The sequence below is a fragment of the Amblyomma americanum genome, chromosome 3, assembly GCF_052857255.1.
Source record: "Amblyomma americanum isolate KBUSLIRL-KWMA chromosome 3, ASM5285725v1, whole genome shotgun sequence".
NCBI lineage: Eukaryota > Metazoa > Arthropoda > Arachnida > Ixodida > Ixodidae > Amblyomma > Amblyomma americanum.
Window position 1 is genome coordinate 174628534 of NC_135499.1, and position 25055 is coordinate 174653588.

General features: G+C 50.6%; 2 non-coding genes and 1 pseudogene across 2 annotated transcripts; 2 read left to right on the forward strand and 1 right to left on the reverse strand.

Moving 5' to 3' along the window:
- Positions 1-5768: 5768 nt before the first annotated feature.
- Positions 5769-8925, reverse strand: LOC144124274 (uncharacterized; annotated as a pseudogene).
- Positions 8926-10903: 1978 nt separating this feature from the next.
- LOC144126461 (U1 spliceosomal RNA) lies at positions 10904-11066 on the forward strand. The gene has a single exon (XR_013313508.1). It is a non-coding gene; the product is annotated as a U1 spliceosomal RNA (small nuclear RNA).
- A 6149-nt stretch (positions 11067-17215) lies between these two features.
- LOC144126469 (U1 spliceosomal RNA) lies at positions 17216-17378 on the forward strand. Its single transcript, XR_013313511.1, has one exon. It is a non-coding gene; the product is annotated as a U1 spliceosomal RNA (small nuclear RNA).
- Positions 17379-25055: the final 7677 nt, after the last annotated feature.

Consider the following 25055-nt stretch of genomic DNA (forward strand, 5'->3'; position numbering starts at 1 on the left):
ACAAGGTCTTCCATATCGATAATCGTCTTCAAGGGACGCTCTTCCACATCTAAAGTGTCTGTGCGACTTGAATCATTACGTTCGAATTATTAATTGCCTCATCGCTGTACGCTTACCGAAGTATGTTTAACGTCTCTGTGACCGATTTGCCTAGTTTAACGCCAGAGTTCAAGTCCTCTCGTTGTTATAACTCTGTGTTCGTGGTGCAGTTACAAAATGACTCACGCACGTGTTTACGAAAACACACCACACAAACTTTTGACTTCACCACAGTGAAGTATTTTGGCACACTGCCTTATCAGGGTAGCGCGTCACTACCCCGTGAGCGCATCTCTGTGCCACCATTTCTTCACTCGCTACAGACCCAGTCCTGAAACTTTCTGATACAAACCCTTATATCACCCAGAAGCTGACGCTTAATGAGAGCTTTCAAGGAAATTTTTTAGAAGATGAGCGCGCTCAGAAGTGCGAAAATGATGTTTTTAAACATGTTTCAACAGTTTTTGAGGTAGTGAGTCGTCAATTTTACGCCTCTTTTTTTTTTTTCTCTGCAAGTCACATAGGCAATACCATGGTGACGCCGCATACGGCTAGCAGAACCTCCTCTACAGCCTCGGAGACGTAGAGCCACGGCGAAAAGTCTTCAGGCCGCATGCTTACCTTTTCACTGATGGTAGCTAGGAAGCTTTCCATCTTTTAAGAATGAGGGGAGCCCTCGTCATGGTGTTTCATCTCTAGGGGTGCCGCAAGGAGTCTCCACTATATGGCTTAAAGGGAAACCGTATGGCCTGAAGACTTTTGAGCAACGCTGTGTAGATGTCGTACTTCACTCCTGAATACCGGAGTTCGGCTGGCTTTGATGGCTGCATGACCATAAACTAACCAATAAAATTAATTAACACCATTAAAAAATATATCGTGGTTTCGATTACTGGTGTGTCTGTTTAATGAAAGCGTCCCCGAAGCGGCCACAGAGCCGAGTGGTTACACCAAACCCTAAACAGTACTTTGGAGCTTAACGCCGCATTCAACCGTTTTTCCCGCGTAGGATGAAGTCCCGGACGTAGCGCATCATGAAAATCGCCACTCGTACATCGGCGGGTAGAATTGCTCGGAGGCACTCCTGAAAACCAGTTTGGGATCGTGATTACAGCCCCGTCGCGGTGGCTCAGTGGTTAGGGCGCTCGACTACTGATCCGGAGTTCCCGGGTTCGAACCCGACCGCGGCGGCTGCGTTTTTATGGAGGAAAAACGCTAAGGCGCCCGTGTGCTGTGCGATGTCAGTGCACGTTAAAGATCCCCAGGTGGTCGAAATTATTCCGGAGCCCTCCACTACGGACCTATTCGTTTCTTTCACTCCCTCCTTTATGCCTTCCCTTACGGCGCGGTTCAGGTGTCCAACGATATATGAGACAGATACTGCACCATTTCCTTTCCACCAAAAACCAATTATTATTATTATCGTGATTACAATGCTAGTTATTTCATTTTCTGAGGAAAAACAAGCAAAACTGGAACACTGAAAAGAAATCAGCAGACTGTATGCAGTTAAGTGAACTATCTATGCCACGGAGAGAACGGTAGATAGAGGCGCAAGATAATGTGGGCTATGCGTTAATGGTAGTGCGCGGATTGTGAGTGTGTACAGCACAGATTAAATGCACTACTGAAAACGAGTGACAAAATGTTCAGGATTGCGTGCTCACATACTTGAAGCACCGGCAGCAAATCAGCTGGAACAGACCCGTACAGTTCCTATGATGAAAAACAAGCAAAAATAAAAACATTGACCTTATTGGCTTGTTTTATTCCCGACCTAAACCCGACTGGATGCCTCTACCGTTAAAGGCTTGGCAACTTTCTGGCATGATTACGGATTATCTGCTGAGTATAAAAGTGTATTATTTGGCTCACATTTTCATGCCATCAAAGTCTAATGAGATTGAGGGAGTCGTTTTACTTTGCTTAAAAGGTGTTGCAGGGTCCCTTTGAAAGAGCGTTTGCTTTTAGAAAACCACTAATACGTGTTAAATGGCAGGATCCTTGACTAAAATTTAATGTTAACTTACCAGCTCTCAAAATTAGCGCTTCATATATTAAGAAGTTTGTTGCTCGCTGTTTAGTAGTATCCTTGCCGCTTATTAGGTTTTTGAAAAGGCGATTCTCGTAAGAGCTGCAGGGCAAGAAATTTCGCCCCTTCTCACCCAGAAAACAGAAACTATAGTCAAACCAACACGCTTACAAGTGCGCGTCATTCGACGGTTCGCGTGTGACGTGATCGCTTCCCGCTGACGCTTCATGACTCCTACTGGATGCGGCGGCCCGCGCAGTGCCAAAATTCAGATTACTCAGCATTTTCTCTGTCGCTGTGTAAATTATTAAACGCAACGGAATCCTGGCTCACAGAGCGCTAATGCACAGCCCTACCGGTATCTACGATGTCTCACACCGCTCCTTATAACCATGCCGTCGTCACTGCCCTATCATATGCACACTGCTGCCATTGTATCATGCAGCGTACGCCAACGCCTCTACAGCTGCCTTAGAAAACCCGTTCGATGCATACGTTATGGCGACGATGTGACGTCGAGACCTATTTGCACTCTCATTGGTACACAGATTGCTGGCGCATATGCTGTTCACACGACCCCTCCCTCTACACGCAGTCTTCGCGATGCAAGAGTACCCCTTCGCCTGTGCGAACCATCTTCTCATTTGACTTGATTCGCACATGATGTTTACCCGGTCGCTGCGTAAATCGCATGCGCCCGTCCTCACTCTCGCGCTCACTCCATCTGCACTTCGCCGACTGCAACGCTAGCGCCCACAGCGCCGCCCCGTGGTGGTGCCGCTAACTTGTGCTGCGCACAGCGCCCCTGCTGTACAGAGTACTAGCTAGTGCCTACAGGTGCAACGCGGATCCGCAGCGTGATTCGCGGAAAGCCTCTCAATAACAGCTTCCGCTGTAAATGTACTAAGCGATGCCAGCGCCACCGGATTAAGAGCGCCTGCAAGCATAGCTGCATGCTCTCCTACGCTCCACGATTTCAGTTTCTCTCGGTAAAAGGGCCAAATGATCTTTCAGCTCGAATGAGAACGACCTTTCGAAAATATTGAAACTGTATAGTTATTTTCAATGACGAGCTGCAAATATTTGAATAAATGATGCGCCTAAATCTAATGGTAACAACGTTAACTACTGAACAGCTTCCCAATTAACACGTATTAGCTCTTTTCTAATGGCCGTTGTCGGTGGCAATACTAAACCAAAGGAAATGCTCTTTCAGCGCAGAAGCCTATATCGAAAGATGACTAACAGTCTTAGGCGAAACATCCTATGTCTTACCGTCTGCTAAATATACCAATATATAGTTTGGCCCTGCGAAAACAAATAGAAATGTTGTCTTCACGGGCAGACATTTTGAAATTCCTAAGAGACAGCATTTCGTAGTTCATAAAAACTTAAGCAGTACTGTTCGGTACTCGAAGCCACGCAAAAAATAATGGCCGAACGAACTCTTGTGATTTTAAAAGCTCAGTTTTAATTTTGATATACAGCTCGAGGAAGCGTATCAAAGTTATTTTTTTTGGCGACAGCTTCTACGTGAAATGCAGCAAGAAGTTAGCGGATACAAATTGGGAACGTGGGCACAAAAAAATGACCGTATTATCTGACTCACCGGTCATATTTCTATCATCACAGCCATTCCTCCTTTCAAGCACTTGAGCACGGAGTCTTGAAAGGCAGCAAAGTCCTAGGAGCGCGTGTCGCAAGTTTGTTGGATAGCTGGCAGAAACCATTTCGCGGCTGGCTAAAAGGTTTTGAGACGAATCAGCGGTTTAATCAGAACGGCTGGATAGTAGCATTGCTACTGACACGGCGCTAGCTCTTGCTATTTGCATTACTGTTCTTGTTTCATGTGCCGACTAGGGGAGATGTGCTACTCAATGTAGTTTCTGCCCCGTTGCTAATTTTTCTTGTCCGTCGTGTGTGTCGCGACCTTTGTCTAGACGAGTGCTGCGGGCTATCCTTGCACGTTAGAGAATCTCAGGTGGTCTAAAGGGATCCGGAGGCCACCAGAACGGCACCTCTGGCTCTTTTCTCTTTTTGCATTGCCTCCACTTTTTCCCGTCACGACGCGGTTTAAGTGTCCGACGGTAGTGAGGCAGGGCTTTTTCTTTCTTCACGACCAACTTTAGGGCAAAAACGCTTTTTCACGGGGTAAAACCCAACCAAGAATTTTATGGCGTTCCTGACCTTGAGCGAACAGATAAGCTTCGCTGGCCACTGCACGATAGCACTAAGCTACTGCCTCAGCCGATCACGCCACGTGTTAAACTGCAGCACACTCGAAGGAAGGAAGGAAGGCCTCAGACGTTGCTGGCACATACCCACTACGGGGGAGTGGCCAAGACACAGGCGGTTAATTGCTGGACACAGGAAATTTTTGACAGGAAAAGGAGTGGTAATAGGATGTAGCCTGATAGATTTGAAGACGGAAGGACAGGGGTCCTGTTAACTTGGAGATCGAAGACGGGGCTATGGCTTAATGTGCATAATAGTATACAATGCCTGTAATGTTTCAATGTCGTACTGACTGAGAGCGGGAAGAAGAAATTAGAACACTCTCGCGCTGTGCACTGCACATCGTCGTCTTCATCAACTTCCATCAACGACACGAACAGATCAGATCAGCTTAACCTCGATCAGAGCTTAACCTGAGTCTAATATCGTCGCCAGACGTGCCGACGACCCAGCAAATCAAAACTAGAGCCAACCAGGCTCAGCAGATGGTTTCGTATGTCTACTCGGTTTAACTACGTAAAACCGTACCACTTCCTTTTCTCCCGCTAACCTAAAGTATACGTTACTCAACTTCCAGTTTTCGTTGTTCAAGGTTGGTTTATTACATGTTTATGGTACAAGGTTAGAGAAAAACATTGGAATACAAAAGGAGGTCCCAAAGTCAGAAACTGTGGACGGGACCTCCTGTAAGAACAATTGTAAAAATGAATTACAGACAGCAGATGCAAAAAAAATTAAAGTTTTTGGCATCATAAATGAGCAGTGAGTGAAATACGAGAAATAATGCAAACCCTTATTTGAATGAAAAATGATTACACACCTAATATCATACAGACAAATACAAAAGACAACTCATTGAATAATATAAATGACAAAACTAGTACTATATACGAAGTAAAATACTATTAGGGGGATTGTAAAAACTGACGGAGAGCGGATTTAAAGGCACAAATATTAGGTGATTGCTTAATGCTAACTGGTAATGAGTTCCATAATGTGGTGGCAGTGAAACGAACTGTTTGCTTTCCATAATTAGTGTTAAGTTTAGGGAGTAAAAAGTTAATGTTATTAGCAAAACGCGTGTCGTTGCGACGCGGATTTTGATCAATGCTAGTTAACGAAAAAGGAAGTAGATTTATAACAGATTCGTACATAAAGGTACATAATTTGTAGCTATATTATACGAGCAAGCCAAAACTTTAGGAATTCATCATCGTCTAATAACCCGCATATATAGTATCAAGCTGACAAACATCAACTACAATTAAAAGCATGGATAAAAGCAGAGGCTATATAAACTCTCTTCCTTGAATAAATCCTGTTGAAAGTGCAGGGCTCGTCCTGTTCCCTTACTCGTCCTTGTTGCCATTTTGCACTCTCATGTCTTTCACGGATATGTTTATTAGAGAGTACAAGCATTCAGAAAATTTTCAGAGGTGTGCAACACAAGGAGTTAGAACAGTCAAGATTTCAAAGTGTTAAGCTTCCGTTTTTGAGCAACTTTTGCTTGCACAAGATTGTCGTTCCTATTTTTACAATAGTTTTTCAGCAGAATGTTTGTTGCAGTGCTACGAATGTGATGTATGACCAAGTGAGGACTATGACCGCTTTCACATTCGTCGAAACTGTCACCGTCTTCTATCAGGTCGGCAGGCCAGTGTGAAAAGGGCTTGCCTTTGGTTCGCTAGAGAATGGAAATGCACAGCATACTTTCCACTTCGCAGCTTGTCCAGGACGATTTCAGCAGTCATAACAGCATTAACAACTGGAGGTTGGGGGAACTTGAGCCCTCCGCGATTCATGCTTGCTATAATTTCAGCATTCTCAATTATGATGTCTTCATCTTCTACCAAATTTGCTCAGAAAGCAGTGCAGGCAAGTTTTTTAAGTGCCGCATGGGCGCAGTATCTGGCCACGTAAGTTATAGCTGGCAGATTTTGTGCCTTCATTTCGAAATCCTTGTCATTTACTTCAGTGTTGAACCTCTGTAGAATCGCCTCATCAATGCTGACAGCAGGTGCCCCTGAATCCATGTCTGGAAGCGCCAGGGCTCTTTGTAGGCGAAGCTTGCGTTCGGATTCGAACACTTGTCTGATGGACACATGGTACTGCGACCCGGAAAGCTTCTTATACTTGCCAAATCTTTCTTCGAAGCAGTCTGTCTGGAACTTCCCCAGAAGTACGTAGTCAAATCCAAGGTCTTCAAGGCAATAGTTTATTACATTGACCAAGGCTTCCGAAGTGAGACGCAAGACACTGTGGGCCTCCCGAGTGAGAATTACATTGTCAAACTTCAAACTCTCCCAGAGGTCAAGCCACTGCATGATGGTTTGAACGAATTCAACTTGTGGACACAGCTTTTCTGCAATGAGAGTCTGCAAGTCATCACGAAGCCGGCGTCCTTTGCTGGGCGTATTCACATTAACAATCCTCCACCAGGTTTCGACAACCTTTAAAAATTCCGCTGTTCCAGCTGCATGCTGCAGTGCATAGCTTTGACCGCATGTTTCTAGAGCAGCTATGGTTGATCGGTTGAACACTTTCTGCGCGTGCTTCACATTTTGCCTTTCCATATTAGATAGATTGAAGGCCTTTACTGACAGTGTAGGAGCAGCCTTGATAAGGTGGTCTTCTTTTAGGTGAAGATCACGGAGGGTCTTGAACGAAGCAGTGATAATTTTGGGGGTGGAGTTCAAATTCATAAGTGAAGGAAAAAACATGCATGTTCCATGGTTCTTTTGGTTGATCCAATTGTTCCGAATACATTTCAACAGGTGAACAGGGTCAATAACGAAAAAAAGAGGACGAGTGGGATCTGATGGGTGAGGATAGGAGCTGCTGACTTTTGATGACAATCCAAAGAGAGATATTGTTTTACGATTGATAGAGTTATCTGTGATGACTGCAATGATGCGAAGCTCAACCTTTTCAAGCTCATTTATGATGCTGCGGAGCACAGTGTTCAGCTGTTGAGCATTAATTTGTTCAACTGGCAAAATGTGAACAACACTTTTTTGTGATGACAGGAGGCTTTGAATCATAAAGACATGAGCTGTCTTTGCTGCATTTGAAGTGTTGCTGGCAGTGCCAACAATCGTACCACCCTGATACTCAAAATACGCCTGTAGATGGATCTCATCCATCATGAGAACCACCGACTTTTCATGATCCTTCATTGCACTCGCGATCTTCTTCGCATAAAGCAGGAAAGAAGCATCCTGGTGCTCAGCTGCTGGATTTATAACATATGCATTGCATACACGCCTGATCGTGGACTCATGCGGCAATGTGAGACCTCCGTAGTTACGCAAATACCTATAAGCATGAGGAGAGATGGTAAATAGAAGGCTGAAAAATACCAAAAGCTCTGAAGAGTACCGGGGTGACTTGCTTAAAAGGAGAAAGACTTGTTCCTTTAAAAATGTCAAAGCATCTTGCCGATATTCGTCATGCATTTCTTGATTTGTTGCGTCTTCAAGAAGAGATAGCATGAGCTTCAATATGCCACCTGTCTTGTCTTCAGGTTCGCGGAAGGCAGGAGCCTTATCAGAGCTTTCAACGACATCCAACAGACCTGTTAAGCACCGAATATCATTCAGAGTTTTTGGAATGATCTCCACGCCATCAAGTTTGGTGACCTCGACATTATGAAAAAACAGCTTTAGAGAGAGGTCCTCGGTGACTTTAACTGACTTTTTGATTGCTGGAGCACCATCGACAGTCAGATTGAGGAAGAGTATAAAGTCATGCTGGGAAACCACCGTCCATAATTTGGAGACCTTGATACATGGTATGCATTTCAACAGCGGCTGGAAGTTGTAAATTTTGTTTCTGTCCTCTTCCGCCTGGTGCGCTTCAATAGACAAGTTGATGGCATCTTGTAACGCAGCTGCCTGTCGGCGCGTCCTCTTTTCATCTGGGGCCTCTCGAGACGTCCTTGCATATCAGGCAGAAGGATATGCCGGGCAGTCTGGAAGTATTCTTGGAACAGCATCAGGTCATAACCGTACGAGCTTCAGCGCCAGTTCAATTACTTTTCCGGTCTTTGTATCCGTGTAGCTTGTTCTATTTGCCATGTCGGACGGTTTAAAGTGGCGCTCGCAGACCTGGGATAAGAAAAAAACAGACAGTAAAAGCTCTAGAACCTGAAGTTTAAAAATCAGACAGGTGCATGACAGTACGAGAGAAATTTCTATAAATGTCGTGTGAACTGAATGTCAGCACAACTATTTCGCTACGACTTTACAGATTTACCCGGTCCAAAAGAGGCAGCACTACGAAATTATCTCGCAACATGCTGCCCGCAGCGTTTTCAATGCAACTGAGGAAGGAGTAACAACGACAGTTAAAGGGATGTTTCCTTACCACCGACCGTTTTCCTGGAGTGACGTCCGCACGGTGGATAGCTCTAATCCATTGAGCCCTTCTTGCTTGGTCCGAAGGGAAGGTGAAGATTCGCACACGCTCACCACCATCATAGTTCTCGCGGCACCGCGGTACGCAGCAATGTCCAGGCATTATCACAGCCTGCACATTGGACACACACCTCCCGGCACCGACGTACTTCCTCGTCGTTACCGACGTCGTTACCGTACCGGTGCTAGCTCTGAAACAGCGTTGAGTTTCGTGACACACGCTGCACGAACAAAAAAAGAAACGCAGAAATGCGAACACGTGCAACTATATTCACGAAATGAAGGAACCACTGATGTTTACCGCAGTGCGAACGCATTTTCCAGTCGAGCAATCTGTACGAAAACGAGAAAGTATAACAAAATTACGTACAAAAAAAACAATATTACCTTCCAAAATAAGCGGTTCAACAAAAAGTATACATTTTTACAAAATAACATTTTTAATTTTTGCAGCAAAGCAGTAATAAAAGCATAAAGATGTTTTCTTAAATTCGATACTTCGGCTGGTACTGCTCCGCGCACGCGTTGTTGCACCAAGATCACGGAGACCGGTTGGAGAAAGTGAGGGCACGACGGGTGCTCCTCGAAAGCGCCGAGAGCTGGTCCGTCGTAGTGTGATGACGTAGCCACAACAGAAAGGAGGATATGGAGAGGCCTTAGCTAGCCTAGAGGGTGTTGGACAGGCACGGCCAAACTCGCTTCTACTAGCCTAGTGTAGCTTTCGCTACAAAAATATAAATTTCTAGTGGCAGCAACGATGACCGGGAAATTGTTGTCAGGCATCAAGCATATTCAATGGAAGGTTATTCGTGCTGGCGGTGCTCGATGAGCCTAAATAAACACCTGATGCTCTTTATTTGCAAACCGTTCAGCGTATTGTAGACCATTTCAAGAGCGCAGCCCAAGCCTTCACTATCTGTGGGATGACAAACTCGGGCACGGGGATACTGAGAATAGACTAGAATTGAAGGAAAACAAATACTGTGAATTACAGTCCTAGCACTGTGTTGAACGCCGTCGTCATCAAACTGCTGAGGGGGAATATAGTGGTTGCTCTGAGAAAAAGAGTATGCGAAAAACAAAAAGGCGCTGAGGCTCGGTTTTCATCGATGAGCAACATTCCAAATGTAAAAAAACTTTACAAGCTACGTAAAATGTTCTTGATTTATAAAGAGTAGAATTGAACTGATTACGGGTGCCGGGCTTTTGTAGAACTTTTTGAATGCAAGCATAATGACTGTGGCAGGGTCTTATTTGTAGTTTCTTAACTTATGCCTATTGGGAACAAATAAAAAATTGACAAGACTGTTACGACTGTGTAACGCGGATTCAGCGTCAGTTATGGTATTTATATGCTACGATATGTTGAGGTAAAGGGTGCGAAAGCGAGTTCATATCTGTACGTTCTAGAGCGCTGTTTATAGGTTTCTCTCTCGTACTCCCTTTTCCTCTCTCTAGATGTCCTCTCCAGTTCGCCACACTAGGCGCGCGGCGTTACTGACGACCCTACCCTCGGGCAACGCGTTTCGTGTCACTTGTCGCCAGTGTTGGCAGTAACGCGTTACAAGTAACGGCACTGCTGGGAACGCGTCACTTTTGAAGCGAAAAGCTTCACTAGGCTCGTCGGGCTTCGCGTGAGTCACACTACAGATTTGCCACAGCTGCGCATGCGCGAAACCGAGTGACGTCACGCGGAGCGCAGGTGGTCGCTGCTGCCGCAGCCGTCGCCGCCGCCGGCACCTCTTTCTTTTTCACACCCTCCTTTATCCCTTCCCTTACGGCGCGGTTCAGGTGTCCACCGATATGCGAGACAGATACTGCGTCATTTCCTTTCCCCCAAAACCAATTTATTTTATTATTATTATTCTTTCGAGCTCACAGGATGTGAGTGCGTGAGCGCGTGAACTGTCAATCGGCTCGTGAGAAGAGCACGTGTGTTGCGCAATGTCCTGCGGTTCTGCCCTTATTCAGACCAATTTACCAACTTAATATGAACAACAAATTGTCTGTTTGGCACGTACGAATTACAAATTTTGCAATGTCTTGCTCATGCTTAGGGCAGTGGACTTATGAGAGCTTTCAGTACTCAGTAGACACGCATCATTTTAGGAAGCCATAGCAGCCACCGGTGTCATGAGGGGAGCTCGCTAGCATGGCTTCCAATGGAGATGGGGTCTGTAGCATACTTACTTGGTGCTGGGTTTCCAATGATCACAAAGGTTGGAGCCCCGTGCTGAGGCCTACCATTGCACTACGGTTCGCTGAAGCATGCCACTTCCCCAAAGCGGGGAAGCTGGGAGCATTTAATTTTTGGTAGTGGGGCTAGGCGTACGCGCCAGCCCCTGCCTTATTTCAATCCAAAAACAGAACAGTTCGCGGAACATTACACAGGCCTCTAGAATTTCGCCTCCATTAAAACGCGACCATTGGCGGACACCTAAAAAGAGCCGTAAAGGCGAAACCATACACAGGCCTCTAGAATTTCGCCTCCATCAAAACGCGACCATCGGCGGACACCTAAAAAGAGCCGTAAAGGGATAAAAAAGGGACTAGGTGGGGTCTTTAACGTGCACTGACATCGCACAGCAGACGGGCGTCTTAGCGTTTCGCCTCCATCGAAGTGCGGCGAAACAATAAGGTTGACCGTTGAGTGTCCAAACACGAATGTATAGACTGCCGTCGAGAAAAATTCGTTTTTGATGGAAGGAAACGGCAACCTTCACTTCTCTGTAGACCGCGGACTATGAGGGAAGTGAAAAGAAAGAGAGAAGGAAGTGCCGTAGTTGAGAGCGCAATGATTTAGACAGCCTGTAGAACGGGGGTGCTTCGAGATCTGAGACAACTGCTGTGCCATTTCCTTTCCTCAAAAACCAATTTCAAACCCGGGTACGCTGCATCGGTAGCCAAGTGCCCTAGCACACTGAGCCACTGTGGCAGGTGAACAGAATGCGAAAAAATTACCATTACCTGCGGTTTAACTACTGCTGAACCTGGTTGGAGAGCGAAAGCTGTGGTGCATCGGGAAACTAGATGCGGCTTAGCGCCTGCAACGTTCAGTGCGTTCCGCACACTGGATAGGCAGTGCGGCCACCCTGCCACCATGGCAGGTGGCAATTAAATGGTTGATCGCGAGAGGATAGATCGATGGATGGAAGCAACTTTTATTAGAAAAAAAGGAAAGAAAAAAATCTTCCAGGGTGGTCTCCTACTGGTCCAGGAGTCCACGGGCTCTTGCCTCACATAAGGCCCGATCCACCAGCCTTTTCTGGCCGGCGGGCTGATCGGTCTGTAAAGCAGCCTCCTAGGAAGAATGAGTCGGATTGGGGATGAGGGGTACTGCATGTGGGGAAGGACATTCCCAAAGGTAGTGGAAAAGTGTGGATCTTGGCACGCCACAGGTGTTACAATGAGGAGGAAAGGTGGGGTGAAAGCATGAAACGGTAGGGTGAAATAAAGCAGCCCGTCTGTAATTGTCGCCACGTGGCGCTGAATAACAACAACAACAACAACAACCAACCACTCGAGATCCAGACTTCTATCGTGTCAGTCTATGACGGACAGGATAGAAGTCTGGATCGCGACAGGTTGGTTGTTGTTGCGACTGCAATAAGAACGAGAAGGAAAGTGCACGGGCCTGCCCGCTGGCTCAAGCTGAGCCACAGTCGCTGGTACGTGCAGACAGTAAGAGTGTTAAATGTTACGACAGGAAAGGTTGAAAGAAAGGACGCGTGTCGCAACACCCGCGTCATCTGCAGCGACGAAGACAGTTTAGCAGCAGGTACCAACGGTGACAGGGAGCCCTCACCACATGTGCGAGAGCCCCTAGATCCCAGTCCTGTAAGGCCAGGAAGCCATCTCACGTTGGTCACCCAATGAACGCTGTGGCCTCTATATTCCCCCAGAGTGGCGTCACAACGGCAGTTTCTATCGTGCGAAATCACGTGATTGTCACGTGACTAGCCTACTGCCCTTAGTATTAACGAATCGAAGGGTCAAAAGTCAAATTGTGCGACACCATGATGGGCCACATAGCGTAAGGCCTATAGCCACTCTTGACCTGTGGCTTACTTGAAGATCAACCGGTAACGCACGGCGAAATCGGCTTTACCTAGCGTAGTGAATCGCTCCAAAACGCCCGAGTGTTGTGCGATGTCACTGCCGCTGCGTAAATCTAGCGATGAAAAGTACTTGGCGTGGCGCAGCCGATCCGGGGAGTCATCATTGCGCGGTAGAGGATAAACATTCTTTTTTGTGACTTTGTTTAAACGTCGGTAATGAACGCAGATCCGTAGGGTTCCATCTTTCTTTGCTACTAGAACAACGGGCGACGCCCACGGGCTCGTCGACGGCTGTATCACGTCATCCTGGAGCATTTCTTGAACTTGGCGGCGAATGTCATCACGCTCCTTTGAAGAGATCCGGTAAGGCGGCTGACATAACGGCCGCTGGTTGGCGTCGACTATAATTCGGTGCTTTGTGAGCGGTGTCTTGCCTCACCTTAGAGGTCGATGCGAAGCAGTCACAGAAAGACTGGATAACGTTTTCCAGGCAGCGTTTCTGATTAGACGGGAGGTTCGGGTTCACGTCAGTTTTTATGGGAGTGGTCGGTGCCCCCACTGATGCCGAGGCTTCGAACAAAGCGTGCTGTCCCGCGAATTCGCTGAGTTCTTCGAAATACGCAATAACTGTTCTGCCAGGCAAGCACTGAGGTTCACAGACAAAATTGGTTACCAAGAGCTCGGTTCGGCCATTGGTCAGCTCAACAATTCCGCGAGAAACACAGACTTGACGACCAAGGAGCAGCGACATGTTGGTTTCAGCAATGCCACGAGTTCCAGTGATGTCGCAATCTACGGTAACATGCTAGCTCTTGACGGGATTAAAACGTGGTCGTCAAAGACGCGTAACTTAGTCCCGCGTGGCTCGGGATCGCCGTCAACAGGGGGTTGAGTGGCAAATGACACGACCATTTCCTGAAGGTTGACGACAGCACCGTACTCCCGAAGGAAACCCAAACCAAGTATCAGGTCTTTGGAGCACTCGGGCAGCACAGCAAAGCAACCAGGGAAAGTAGCACCGCGGATCTGGATTCGTGACGTGCAGACGCCAATTGGCGTAACCACATGGCCGCCAGCGGTGCGGATCTGTGGTCCAGACCAAGGGGTCTGCACCTCTCTGAGGGCCGTAGCTAACCGACTGCTCATTACAGAAAAATCAGCGCCGGTATCCACAAGTGCGGTCACATCGCGATTATCAGCGATTACTGGGATTTCGGCAGACACCAGTCGGTCACAGCACGTCGTTGAGGTCTCCGGGTGAGGTCGTCGTCGGTCGGATCGTAGCCGCGAATCGTCGGGTGGAGGCTCTTGACGTGATCCAATAGCGGCGGCCCTACCCCCGGGGGACGCCGTCTTCAGTTTTCCCGATGTGGGGACGCGCCTCTGAACTGGCTAGAAAAAGACGGGTGGCTTGGCGGTGGTGGTGGTGGTAGTGGTTTTATTAAAAATAATAGTGAAAAGGAAGGAAAAGATTTTGCTAGCCCCGGCATCTGCCATCGATACTGAAGCACCTGAGCTGGGGCAGCGGAAATAAAGGACAGCAGGCAGAATGGAGAAATGAAATGAAAGAGGTGAGGGGACAGGAAGAGAGGACAGGGGGAGAAGTAATATGTACAAACTATTTACACAGTAAGAAATGTGTCCAGGTTGTGCGCTTGATTAGTTCATTTTAGAGGAATTAAAGCACACACGCGCACAGCACTGTGTAGGTTACAACTGGAGTGGGGCGTCCAGTTATTAATCGTTCAAGGTAGAACTCGCGGAGCGTTCGGTCACTGCGTGTAACTACCTGACGGAGAACAGACGGGACGTCAAGCCCGTGTGTTCGAGGAATGCACAGAGGCTCACCAAAGTTCGCTCACGAGTGCGCGCACTGCCCTGCGGCCACAATAGCGTCTTGATGGAGTCTGGTAGTATGCCCTGCGCCCTATAGACCGCGAGCATATCGTGACGAGCCTCGGCGAACGCGGAGCAGCGAAGGAGCAGATGTTCTAGTGTTTCCACTGCACCGCAGCCGTCACACACATCACTCGTCGCGATTCCGTGGCGCACCCGTCGTTCCCCGGGCCACACGCAGCCAATGCGCGCGCGGAGGATCATTGCACGTTGCGACCGTGTAAGTGCGCGACAGCCGGTGACACTGTCGATGCGCTCACCTCCCGCGATGCGTGGGTCGGGGTGCATTTCGAAGAAAACCGCCTTGGGGATGGCGACCGGGACTGGCGTCGCCGCGAGGTCGTTGGCTGCACGTTATCGGACAGATACTGCTCGATGTCCCGCGGCCGTTCTCCGTAGCGTGGTCGAGGTGCGTCAGGTGAAAACCCCCTTAAGCCCATTCTGCGGTAGGGGCAGTGGCGGAGGATGTGGCCGGGCTCCCCGCAGTGGTAGCAGAGCGGCCTATTGTTTGGAGTACGCCAAACGCGCACTTTTCTCATGGTGGACAGGGGCTGCTGCGGTACGACGGGTACAGCTGCAGTCGGGTACCGCAGTGAAGGCACAGGAGTGACGGGAAAAAGGCTTGTCTCACTGGCCCAGGACAACTTTGTAGTGCTTGACTGTATGCTATCACATAGGACGCTGGCTGCGGAGCTGGTGGCGACTGAACAGCTCGCCGGACTTCATCTCAGACCACGTCCGGTACGGCAGCGACGCTGGCCTGTGGAGCTTCGAAGCTAAGTTTCTCGAGTTCTTCGCGCAACAGGCTCCTCACAAGCTCTCCAAGCTGCTCAGTGGGGGGCGACGTGGGCGTACAGTGGCTAGCGGCTGCTACACTAGCCTGACGGCCGTAGTGCGCGCGTCGTTCTTGCAGAGAACGCTCCATGCTTGTTGCCTCCTTGGCAAAGTTGGCCACCGTTCTTGGCGGGTCACGTACCAGTCCGACAAACAATTGCTCGTTGACGCCGCGCATTAGGTGGCGTACCTTCTTGTCCTCGGGCATAGCAGGGTCGGCGCGATTGAAGAGTCGCGTCATGTCCTCGATGAACATGGCGACGCTCTCGTTCGGCTGCTGCGACCTCGATTGCAAGGCGATTTCAGCCTTCTCCTTTCGTTAGCTGGTATTGAACGTGGCTAAGAGCTCTCGGCGAAAGATCTCCCAATTAGTGAAGGAAGCTTCGTGGTTCTCATACCACGCCTTGGCCGAGTCCTGTAGTGCGAAGTACACGTTCCGCAATTTGCGCTCGCTGTCCCACTCGTTGAAGCCCGCCACACGGTTAAAGCTGGCCAACCAGTCTTCGTCGTCCTCAACCTCTCACCGTGGAATGATGGGTGCAACCGAGGTGTGTGAAAGACGAACGGCGGGGCATTCCTGGAGAGCTGACTTGTCTGGCTAGCCGTAGCGGACGTCATGTCGCTTGCTGATCTTGTGAGTTGGCTGAACTCTGGTTGTAGGCCTCGCAGGCGGCGTTTCGCCTTGTGGACTGGTGTTATAGCCACGCGTTGAGAACTGACGTCAAGAGTGTCCTCGAGGTCAGCGTACATGTACCGTTACCCAGCGGCTCCACCAAATATGTCACCGAGAAATGGTTGACGTACGCAGGGCTCGTTTACTTGTACGTGCAAGGCACTGGCCCCCGTGGGCCGTTTTCGGTTATGGAATATCTGATACGGGTCCCATTTGAACCCAACATATTTTTGGAAATGTGGCGGAGTGCTTGAAGGTTGCTTCACTTCCGCCACCGGTTGGCCCGGCATTGCACTGCCTCAAGGATCGGCCTGGGACATTATAGCGCGCGTCTTTTCTATCCTATCTTTAAACTCTCCTACTTTCTGCACGTAGTGGCGATTGTGGCTCAGCTTGAGCCAGTGGGCAGGCCTGTGCACTTTCCTGTTCATTTTTTCCTGGCAACAACAGAAGAAGAAGAAAGCGCAAGGTAGCAGGCAGCTCGAGAGATGAAGGCGAGGAGACATCAAGCCCTGAGATGGTTCAAGGCTTGCCAACTGCCCGGTAATACAGTTTAGCCGCCATACGGCGCCACTATAGGAGTCAGTAGTGTGGCAATATAGAAGGCCTTCATTAACTTACAAGTAATTAACAAGTTATTAGCAAGTCAGCGCTTGTTTGTGTTAGCCTTTCGTCTCGTGTCCCGTTCTTATTGCGCCGTGAGCAAGATAGGATATGAGCCTTTCTGTAGCTGCCTCCATGCAACAGCACCTTCCGTGATGATTAATTTATGCGGCGGAAGATTGGTCCTCCTGATGCCCCTGTTCCACTTAATATGAATTCCTTAATTTACTCCTTAATGTGAACAACGAATTGTCTGTTTGGCAGGTACGAATTACAAAATTTTGCAGTGTCTTACTCATGCTTAAGGCAGTGGGCTTATGGGAGTTTTCTGTACTCAGTAGACGCGCATCATTTTAGGAAGCCATAGCAGCCACCGGTGTCATGAGGGGCGCTCACTAGCATGACTACCCCTGGAGATGGGGTCCGCAGCATACTTACTTGGTGCTGGGTTTCCAATGATCAATAAGGTTGGAGCCCCGTGCTGAGGCCTACCATTGCACTGCGGTTTGCTGAAGCATGCCACTTCCCCAAAACGGGGAAGCTTGGAGCATTTAATTTTTGGTAGTGGGGCTAGGCGTACGCGCCTGCCCCTGCCTTATTTCAATCCAAAAATAGAGAAAAACTTTATTGTTGGAGAGGAAGTCGGGGCACGCCCCTGGGTCTCCGCACGACCCCACTGCACTCAAGTATTTTTGTCCCTAAGGTCCATAAAACTGGCAGCCCGGCCGGTGGCGATTGTCTGCACGGACGGGTCCTCCGAGCGCAACAGGGTCTCCCAGGTCTTGAGGTCCTCTAGGCCGCGCGGGGGAGGGTCCGCCGGAAAAATTCTCACTAACACTGTACTGTGCCCGGCGGTGCTTAAACACTTCAATACATCCTTTGATGGCACGTGCCAGTTCTGTGGGGAGGTGTCTGACACCTTCCACATGGTTTGGGCGTGTCAATCTAACCCATCTATCCCCCCCAACCCCAACCCCACCAGAGAGGACTGGGAGGCGGCCCTGCTCGGCTGTCAAGACCTGAAGAGCCAAAAGGCCTTGGTTCAACGGACGCGGGCGGCGTTGCTTGCCAATGGGGCCCCGGAATAGGGGCTCCACCTAGTACTGTGAGGGGAAAGGGCCAATAGGGTCCTACCCCAATCACCTTTCTGTAAAAAATTTATTGCTTATAAATGTTTTTCACCACCACATCCGCCGGGCAGAGGGAGAGGATGTGGAGGGAAGAGGCGAATGGTTCTGGGCACAATGTGTAGGCAGGGTCAGGGGAGTGTGTGAGGGGTGAGGGGAGTGTGTGTGTTTGTAGATTGCGCCAGAGTAGTAGTAGTAGTAGTAGTGGTTTTATTAAAAATAATAGTAAAAAGGAAGGAAAAGATTTTTGCTAGCCCCGGCATCTGCCATCGGTACTGAAGCACCTGAGCTGGGGCAGCGGAAATAAAGGACAGCAGGCAGAATGGAGAAATGAAATGAAAGAGGTGGTGGTGGTGGTAGTGGTTTTATTAAAAAAATAATAGTAGAAAGGAAGGAAAAGATTTTTGCTAGCCCCGGCATCTGCCATCGATACTGAAGCAACTGAGCTGGGGCAGCGGAAATAAAGGACAGCAGGCAGAATGGAGAAATGAAATGAAAGAGGTGAGGGGATAGGAATAGAGGACAGGGGGAGAAGTAATATGTACAAACTATTTACACAATAAGTAACATGTCCAGGTTGTGCGCGTGATTAGTTCAGTTTGGAGGAATTAAATCACACACGCGCACAGCACTGTGTAGGTTACAACTGGAGTGGGGCGTCCAGTTATTAATCGTTCAAGGTAGAACTCGCGGAGCGTTCGGTCACTGCGTGTAACTACCTGACGGAGAACAGACGGGACGTCAAGCCCGTGTGTTCGAGGAATGCACAGAGGCTCACCAAAGTGCGCTCACGAGTGCGCGCACTGCCCTGTGGCCACAATAGCGTCTTGATGGAGTCGGGTAGTATGCCCTGCGCCCTATAGGCCGCGAGCATATCGCGACGAGCATCGGCGAACGCGGAGCAGCGAAGGAGCAGATGTTCTAGTGTTTCCACTGCACCGCATCCGTCACACACATCACTCATCGCGATTCCGTGCCGCACCCGTCGTTCCCCGGGCCACACGCAGCCAATACGCGCGCGGAGGATCATTGCACGTTGCGACCGTGTAAGTGCGCGACAGCCGGTGACACTGTCGATGCGCTCACCTCCCGCGATGCGTGGGTCGGGGTGCTGCTTTCGGAGATGGTCGTGAATGGCCGCACGCACGTCCTCCAGCGCAAGGGGCAGATCGCTGGCAGGTAGTTGGTGTGCAGCGGTCGCGAGGTCGTCAGCTTCTTCGTTGCCGGCGATGCCGCAGTGACCGGGCACCCACTGTGCACACACGGCACAACCTCTCTGCGCGAGGCGCTCGATACGCGAGCGAATTTCCCGCACTAGTGGGGTACCGCGGCCGTTAGATTGTAGGCGGCTGAGGGCGGCGCGGGAGTCGCACAGCAGAGCACTCCTGGGCGGCGTAGGGCCGAGGGTGAGCAGCAGGTCAAGCCCGAGCCGGATCCCCATCAACTCCGCCGTGGTGGAGGAGCCCAGGAAGGTTGCGTGTTGCTGGCTGTGCAGTCGCAGGGCGGGGATGGTGGCCGCCGCAGCAAGGGAGCAGCGGTCGCGGGCCACTGAGCCGTCGGTGTACACGAGGAGATGGTCCTGGAGCTCCTCGTGTATGACGGCTCTGGCCAGCTGCTGCACAGCGCAGAGGGGTGTGCTCCGCTTTCCCGCGATGCCGACGATCTCTCGCTGTACCTCCGAGGCAGCAGGCCAGGGCGCGCAGGAGCCGTAGGGGGGTGGGCCTTGGGTCAATTGCTCATACTCGAGCAGCTCCGCGCCCATTCGTGAGCGCGGGTGCGAGCGCATACGCTGCAGCAGCGAGCCGCCGTCCGGTGCGCGGTGAAGCCGGTCGATGTGATTCAGTGCCCTGCGCGCTGCTTGGAGCTCAAGGGGCCACGCTCCTGCCTCGGCCAACGTTGCGGCGCACTGCGAGTTTTTGGGCAGGCCTAGGCACACGCGCAGGGACTTGCGGTGCTGAAGCTCGAGCTTCTTCCACCACGGCTTGCGCACCGTGACGAGCGGCAGCGCATAGAGCACCGCCCCCAAAGCTGCGGTTTGTATAGACGCAGCGCGGCTTGCTGGGAGATGCCCTGGCCTCGAGCGGTGAGCTTGTGCACGGCGGCGGTGATCCTCTTCATCTGCGGTCGCGAGGTCGTCAGCTTCTTCGTTGCCGGCGATGCCGCAGTGACCGGGCACCCACTGTGCACGCACGGCACAACCTCTGCGCGAGGCGCTCGATGCGCGAGCGAATTTCCCGCTGTTTGTTATCTAGGGAGGGGAGGGGTGGGGCGTGGGGTAGAGTTCGCGCGAGGCTCTGTAGGCCTGCGTCATCTCGCTGAACGAGTGCATTCGCTCCCTCGCGAATCCCCGATCCGAGGCCACCTGAACCCGGTTTAAAGAACCTCGGGCTAAAAGGTTGGCGGCCTCATTTCCGGGATTCCCGGAGTGCGCAGGCACCCATATGTGAGGGGAAAAGGCCCCCAGCAGGTTCGAGCGTCCTCCGAGGTGGGGCCCCGGAGGATCCAGAAAAGTCGTCCCAGACCGTGCACGTCCGTAGATGTAACAAAAATGGTTTACTTAATATAGGAGAGCAGTCACTGATGAGTATGGAGCTGTGCGGCCGAGGGTCGAGGAGTGGCTCCGGTGTGAGGTTCCGCGGCCCGTCGCCGGAAAGGCGCCGGGGCCAGGTACCTCCGCAGGGTTGTTCTTCCTGCGGCCGGAAGCCGGGCGCGGAGCACCAGCACCGGTGGCGCTGACGACGCACCAGAAAGGTGACGGCCGCCCAGGTCTGGGCACCCGGGCACGGCCAGGAAGGCACCCTTTCACGGCAGGGGGTCCCAGCCACGGGACGGCAGGCACGATCCCACAGCAAGGCCGGCAGGATCTCCGGGCAGGCAGTACCTGCCTGTTCCCGGCACGGCGCCCGCACTCCGAGGCAGCGAGCGACAGGCAGGAGACACGAGACAGCAGGCTCCTGGTTGAGCAGAACTGGGCGAGGACGGCTTCCCCAAGCCTGGTCACCCGGGTTCAGGAAGCCGTTCAGCCGTGACCTCGCCTGCTCCGTTGCTCGAGCTCGTCTCCTCGTGCCGTTCGCGCCGCGCCCCGCGTCTCACTTCCTTTTCTTCACCTTGCTTCTCCCGCCTGAGCGAGCGTCAGGCCGCCGCTAGAGCTGAGGGCGCTGGTGGCGCATCACACCATATAAGCTCTACATGGCGGGGTGGGGGTGCATCGGGCGAGTCCAGTATGCCAAAAGCAGGGACGTGGACTCGGCCTCGCGCAAAATTTAGAATTGCAGTTTTAGAGTCTATTAAAATGTACTGGGCTTCCGTGCGGGTGACGGCAATTGCGATGGCGGCTTCCTCTGCAGCCTCTGGGGTGGTGTCAGGGGGGAGAGGTCGTGTGAGGAGGGCGGATGAAGAGCAGTCCACCACGGCTGCGGTTGCTTCGTCACCCGTGCAGGCGGCGTCCACCCATACGGCGTCCGGCTCGGAGCCGTACACTCGGTGGTGTGCCTTCGCACGGGCTTTGCGGCGCTGCTCATGGTGGGAGGGGTGCATATTTTTTTACAGTGGCTTGATGACCAGCTCTCGGTGAAGGGATCGAGGAATGGTGAGGAGGGTTGGGTCGTTGGCCGGTATTCGGATTCCGAGGGACTCCAGGATATACCGGCCTGTGGAGGTTTGTGTAAGCCTTATGTATTTGGCCTGTCGATGGGTCTCCACGAGTTCCCCGATCGTGTTGTGGAGGCCCAGGCCTAGTAATCTGTCTGTGGGGGTGTTGAGTGGAAGATGAAGTGCGACTTTGAATGCCTTGCGGATCAAGGCATTCAAAGTATTTATGTCGTGTTTGGATAGTTCTAGGTATGGGGTAGTGTAGAGCACACGGCTGAGGACAAAGGCATGAATGAGGCGACAGAGGTCGCGTTCCTTCATGCCTCTATGATGGCCCGAAACTCTGCGGATGAGGTGCGATATCGCGCCTGCAACCTGCTTGAGTTTCTTGAGGGTGGTCGTGTTTTTGCCATCGTTCTGGATATGCAGGCCCAATACGCGGAGGGTGTCAACCTCCGGTACCGGGTCCCCATTCAGTTCGATGGCAATGGGAGAGCAGGGGGAGCGTTGGTTCTTAGGCCGGATGAGGAGCAGTTCGGACTTCTCTGGGGAACAAGACAGTCCGATGTTCTGTGCATAAGTTTGGGTGAGGGTGGCTGCTTCCTGTAAGGTGTTCTCTATGTCGCCGTCACTGCCGTGGGTGGTCCACAGTGTGATGTCGTCGGCGTAAAGAGTGTGCTCAAGGTGGGGAATAGTTGCCAATTTTCGGGAGAGGGGGATGAGGTTGATGCTAAAGAGGAAGGGGGAGAGGACGGACCCTTGAGGGGTTCCGATACTCTGAAGCGTGTAGGGGGGGGGGGGAAGAGAGAGGTCCAAAATGTATCTCAGCCGTGAGGTCAGTGAGGAATGCTTGAATGTAGGCGTACGTGCGCGCACCCACATTCAATGGAGATAGGGCAGTCATGATCGCCTGATGTTCGATGCGATCAAAAGCTTTGGAGAGATTCAAAGCTAAGGCTGCCTTTGAATCTGCGTTTTTATGGAGGAAAAACGGCGGCTGCGTTTTTATGGAGGAAAAACGCTAAGGCGCCCGTGTGCTGTGCGATGTCAGCGCACGTTAAAGATCCCCAGGTGGTCGAAATTATTCCGGAGCCCTCCACTACGGCACCTATTCTTCCTTTCTTCTTTCACTCCCTCCTTTATTCCTTCCCTTACGGCGCGGTTCAGGTGTCCAAAGATATATGAGACAGATACTGCGCCATTTCCTTTCCCCAAAAAAACCAATTATATACAATTATATATGCCACCCTCCTCTCTTCCTTGACGGCGTCGTTGAGGTGTCCACCGAGAAGTGAGACGGTTGCTGCGCCTGTAATTTCCACAAAAACAAATTTTTTCTAACTGAAAAAAATAAATTCACTATAAGTAAAAAAAAGCGCCGTAACTCTCACTCTCAGTACAGACCTAAACTGGAGAGAGAGAGAGAGAGAGGGAGGAGGATAAGTTTTATTTGAATAAAAATAAAAATGACAGTGGTTTAACTCTTCTAAAGCAGTTAGAGCGAAAGCTCATTACACTTGGATACGCTTGGTTAGGCGCTTGAAACGTCTCGCAGGCGTTTCAGGCACAGTGTCAGCCACGCTCTCATCCATGGCGAAACTGCTTTCGAGAGCGGCGTCGCCTCCTTAAGCAAACACCGAGTGACGTGCATAATCACATGACCACATCTGGCGAAGCGCTTGAGTGTGTTATTTCTTACTACTCGCATTATAATGTTCCTTTTCCGTCCGAGATTTCAAGATGGCGGCCGGAAATCTCAGGTCAGCAAAATGGGACCCCCATATATATATATATATATATATATATATATATGTGTGTGTGTGTGTGTGTGTGTGTGTGTGTGTGTGTGTGTGTGTGTGTGTGTGTGTGTGTGTGTGTGTGTGTGTGTGTGTGTGTGTGTGTGTGTGTGTGTGTGTGTGTGTGTGTGTGTGTGTGTGTGTGTGTGTGTGTGTGTACATATACATACAATGGGAGGTCAAATAACTCAAGTCCCTCTCGGATAATGCAGTGGAAGGGCAGCTGATACACATCGTACCCTTGTGGTGAATACAGAAGGCCTCCATTAACTTTCAAGTAATTAACAAGTTATTAACAAGTCAGCGTTTGTTTGTGTTAGCCTTTCGTCTCGTGTCCCGTTCTTGTTGGGCTGTGAGCAGAATAGGATATGAGCCTGTCTGTAGCTCCCTCCATGCAACAGCCTCTTCCGTGATGATTGATTTATGCGGTGGAAGATTGGTCCTCCTGATAACCTTCTAATATTCTAGTATGGCCGAGCACTCGCGGAGGACCCGCGCGAGTTCCTCGAGGCCGTATTCACTGGGTGCTCGGCTCGTATTATAACCTCTAGCTACCCTACCCGCCTTCTGGTTCCCTGCTATCCTTGCGTGTCCCGGTACCCATACGATCCTATGCTGGATCTGTAATCATTCCTTTTCTGTTTTTCTAATCCCGCCTACTGCTCCGAGGAGTAGGCGGAGTGCGGTACGACCGATTCTGCAATTCATAAAGTTACGGCATGCCGTTTGAGTGTCAGTGAGGATAGCTACCAACCACCCGGTTCTGTAGCCTTCCGCCACCGCTAGAGCCACAGCTAGCTCCTCGGTCTCAGTCACCGTGCAGTTCCTCAGTGTCCCGCTGGGAACTCCTCCGTTCTGAGCCCATCGACGTAGCCACTTTCTGCACACTGCTGTAGCCGTAGGTGGCTGCATCCAGTTGCGCCATGTTGTTCTTGTTTGCACACGTCCTCTGTATTGATTCCGCTCGTGCCTTTCTTCTACCCTTATGAAGATTGGGATCCATGTCTTGGGGGATTGGTGCTACCTTCAACTGTCTGGACTGGTCGTCTCATATGGCTTCCACTATTGCCATCTCCCGCGCCAGCTCATTGTAGTCGAGTCTCTTCAAAACCACTCGCCCTGTCATTGTCTGGATCAGACTGTATTTGCAAGCCGAGATATGCCTCTTTCAATTTCCCGAAACTGTTCTGGATCGCCAGAGCCAGAAGCCCCTCATGTGATGTGTTCTGTGGTAGTTTTAGCGGCGTCTTGTATGTTTTGCTAAAAATGATATCTGCTTGTTGTTCTTCATCCTGGTTCACAGAACGGTATCGCAAGCTGTATCTGAGTGCTTACCATCAAGTGTCTCATATGTTTCAACGTGTCTTCCTCTCGCATTCCGTGTCTGCATTTGGTGAAGCGGGTCACCATTCGGGCAACCAGCATCGTCGTCTATTTGACTCGGGCGGAGGTCTGTGTGCTTCACTGATTCAACTGGATACACATCCCAAGGAGCGCAATCATATTGTTACGTAGTGGTGACGACAGTCGAAGCAAAACCGTCAGTCGAAAAGAAAACCGTTTATTGGGCTGACCTGCGCCCAGAATGGACTGAATTACTCGGCGGCGGCGAAAGCAACAAGCGTGCTCGACGGTCGTCGAACAGAATGCCCGCCGCTCTCGGCTGTGCTCAATTTAAAGCTGATAGTGAACTTCCGAGATACGGCGTGCAAAAGTGACTACCACATTGTGGAACAGCGTAGAGTCGGCTCCAACT